At 32.7% G+C, this 3,789-nt stretch overlaps 1 non-coding gene across 1 annotated transcript; it reads left to right on the plus strand.

Moving 5' to 3' along the window:
• Positions 1 to 745: 745 nt before the first annotated feature.
• LOC125350992 lies at positions 746 to 852 on the plus strand. Its single transcript, XR_007210891.1, has one exon. It is a non-coding gene; the product is annotated as a U6 spliceosomal RNA (small nuclear RNA).
• Positions 853 to 3,789: the final 2,937 nt, after the last annotated feature.

The following is a 3,789-nucleotide window of genomic DNA, read 5'->3' on the forward strand; positions in this document are numbered from 1 at the left end:
TGTATTCCTTTTATGTGTTTCTCTTGCCTTCCTGCTCTTGCTAGGAATTCCAGCATTATGTTTAAGAGGAGTTGAGAGAGTGCTTGTCTCATTCCTGATTTTACAGGGAATGGTTTTAACTTTTCACCATTAAGTATAATGCTGGTTATAGTTTGTCCTATATAATCTTTATGATATTAAGGAATGCTTGGTGGATTCCTACCTTGTCCAGAGCTTTTATCATAAAGGGGAGTTGAATCTTATCAAATGCTTTTCTGTATCTATTGTGATGATCATGTTCGTTGCAGCATTGTTTACCACAGGCAAGATGTGGAATCAACCCAGATAACCCTCAGTGGATAAAGGGATTAAGAAAATATACACAGCAGAATTATACTTATCCATCAGAAATAATGATGTTATACCATTTGTAAAGAAATGTTTACTAGACACTATGTGGAAATTGAGCTGGATATCTGTAGAGGGATGGGAGAGAAAAACTGGGAGAGAGCAAGGGAAGAGTTTGAAAAGAATTGTACTCATTACATCATGTAAGTGATTGTAATCCCTGTTTATATCAACTTTACAATAACAATAAAAATAAAAGCAACTTTTAAAAATACACAAAAAGAACAACTAATTTTTTACTTCTATCTGTCTAAGTATCTACTTGAAACTTCTGCAATATACATGAAAGGGAAATGCAAATAGAAGTTTATAATGTGTATTGTTTTGTGTGGGGTAAATACATTTAAATATTTCTCTTGTGCTCGCTTTGGCAGCCCATGTACTAAAATTGGAATGATACAGAGAAGATTAGTATGGCCCCTGTGCAAGGATGACACGCAAATTTGTGAAGCATTCCATATTTTTAAAAAATTTAAAAAAATAATAAAGATTTCTCTCAAAGGCTGATTTGAACTCTTGGATCCTATAGCATTTTCAACAAAGAACAGTAAATGTTTTAGAGAAGTGACAAAGGGAAAGGAAATGACCTGATTCTCAAGGTGCAACACGTTGTGGAAAGGAAAAGGTGTGGGAAACTATGACAGACAAAGGCTAGAAGGTAAGATCTGCAGAATCTTCCAGTGCAGGTTCCAGGCTGGTAAGTGTCCTCAGTGTTGGGGCTATGAATCTGGCTTGGTGGTAGAGTGCTTTTGTAGCATGAATAAAGCTGTGGGGTTGATTGCTCAGTACCACATAAACAGAAAAAGCTGGAAGTGGCACTGTGACTCAATGATAGAGTACTAGTCTTAAGCAAAAGAAGCTCAGGGACGGTACCTAGGCACTGGTCAAAACAACAACAACCACAAAAACTAAAAAAAACAAAACAAAACTCTTCATTGGTATCAGGTGATTATCTTTTGTGCTATGTAGTTGACAAGGTTTAACAAGCACACTTTTAGAAATATATGTCCTTTTATTTATTTATTAAAATAATTAGTACACAAGTGTCTGTAGTGTCTGCATCCCAAAATAATTCTTATGCAAAAGCACTATATGTGAAGCAAATGAATCTGCTACCCTCCAGCATGTAAAGTACATATGCAACCATTTTGATATTATGCAATATAAGGCCAAATGATTAAAATAAATGAATCATGAAAAAGGGTTTTATTATTTAACACTAATAAAAATATATAAATGGAGATAGAGAGGAACAGTATATCTGTTTTTAAGATATGTTGTCTTTAAGATCTGTTTTTAAAATCTGAATTAGGGAACAGGTATTTAATCTTACACTTTAAAATGATACAATATCCATGATCCATTACAAGACAATGTTGGGGATGATATGAAAGATGAATAAATTACATTTTAAATATACTTACATTATTTGATTCTTAACCTAGCATAATTTTTTAAATTTTATTCAAAATATTGTTTATCTAGGTAACTTTGAAACAATAAAAATAAATACTACACTTACTGTAGTTTTCCAAGGTGCTTATGGATACCTATTTGACCAAATTCACCAAAAATAAAACACAAATAATTATATTCATAAAATTTATAGTCATAGCTTAGTGCTATGTTGTTACCATATATTTGGTAGTCTAAGGAATATTTTCTAGTGTTTCAATAATACTTTTGTTTGTTGCATTTCTTTCTAAATAAGCTATTAAAATATTTTATTATAGAGGCTCAAACCAAAACATAAGCCATAAAAGTCATTTCTAATCTAATGACAAGTTGTTTTAAATCACTATTTTACTCTAATGTGCACTTGCTTTCCTAAGAAAAATATTCTTAAGAGGACAGTTAGCATTTTATAATGATACATGCATAAGCTTATATACTATTTAAAATAAATATTATAACTTGGACATATGTTATGTCAGCTCAAATTTTCTAGTTACTATAGTGCTTAATCATATCTCTATTTTCAAAAGAGAGATATTAATCACAGTAGTAGTACCACAGGAGACCAATAAGAAAACAAGGGAAATATAGCTTTAATGGAAGTTATTTCCATTTCAGGTACATATAGCTTTATTTTTCTATTACCAAGCTTGATTTGATACCTTCACTGCACAAACTACAGATTACAGAAAAATTCTAGTATAACTTTTGCAGTTCTGAAAAACGACAATTTGATAAAAACTTTGAATAATTAATGAGTATGTTAATGAGTATGAAATATATAAATAATCATTATGGTACAATATTTCTAATTTTCAATATTTATTTTATTAGCATTTGAAGTAGACTTCTCTTTCACACTGATTCTTTTTATGATTAATTCCATGTATTTGATTATATCTCCTTCTTTCCAGATCATCAGCTTGTTAATCCATGAAATTCTATATGTCAGTAAATCACAAGTAAACTATTTGTTAGCATTTCCCCAGCCTCAGGTCCTCAGCTCCTTCCACTAGCCCCAAGATCCACCCATACCTCATGAGCCACTCCTACTCACTACCTACCTACTTCCCCTTTACCCCCAGAAAGAGAAGCTGCCATCTGGATAAGGTGCAGACGCCATGTATACCTCCCACTCCTGTAGGAACTATGGCCCCACTAATAAACCTCCTTATAAACCTTCTTCTGCTGTCTGTGATTATCTCCGCATGGTCCCCTGGGATGGCCGGGACATATCCTTTCACTATTGAATGCTAATATTAAAAAATATATCCATATGAAACTTATTTCAAAGAAAGATTAACTTCAAACAACAGTTACATTAATAGCTTTAAAAATTTCCTGAAACCCAGGTCTATAAGAAAGCTTCATATTAGAGATGCAATCAAGAATAAAGAAAGATTAGGACAATATTTTGGAGAGAAAGATGAGCAAAACAAAGTAATGCAAAGATAGGTGATGTCTTCATAACTGAAGTACAGTACTTTTATGCCTTTGCCTCTCAGTCTTTTATGGGAATGTGAATCATTTGAACATCTGGATAATGTACAGATTTGAATCAGTATGGAATGTGATTTGATATCCTGAATATCAAGGAAGCTCACAAGAGATGTCTATGTTGTGAGCTCAAAGACCACATTTAGTTTACTTAAGGCATGATCCATAGAGATTTAGAACAAATACATGGCCCTCTGAGCTTATTTACTGAAAAATGGTGAACAATATTTAGGAAGATGATTTAAAGACAAGTTGTTTTGCTCCTGGGATCTCCATTTCCTAAGCATTATTTTGTACTTTCTCTATCTCCCAGGGACCAGAGAATTTTAAGTGAATACTGAGTCCTACCTCCCACATAGATAGTAATCTTTGTTTTAGTCTTCACTTTTCAGAACATGATTCTGCTGGCCTTCATTAACTTATGACTTTGTCACTTTATAAACATCCATT

This window comes from Perognathus longimembris, chromosome 4 (assembly GCF_023159225.1).
Source record: "Perognathus longimembris pacificus isolate PPM17 chromosome 4, ASM2315922v1, whole genome shotgun sequence".
Lineage (NCBI taxonomy): Eukaryota > Metazoa > Chordata > Mammalia > Rodentia > Heteromyidae > Perognathus > Perognathus longimembris.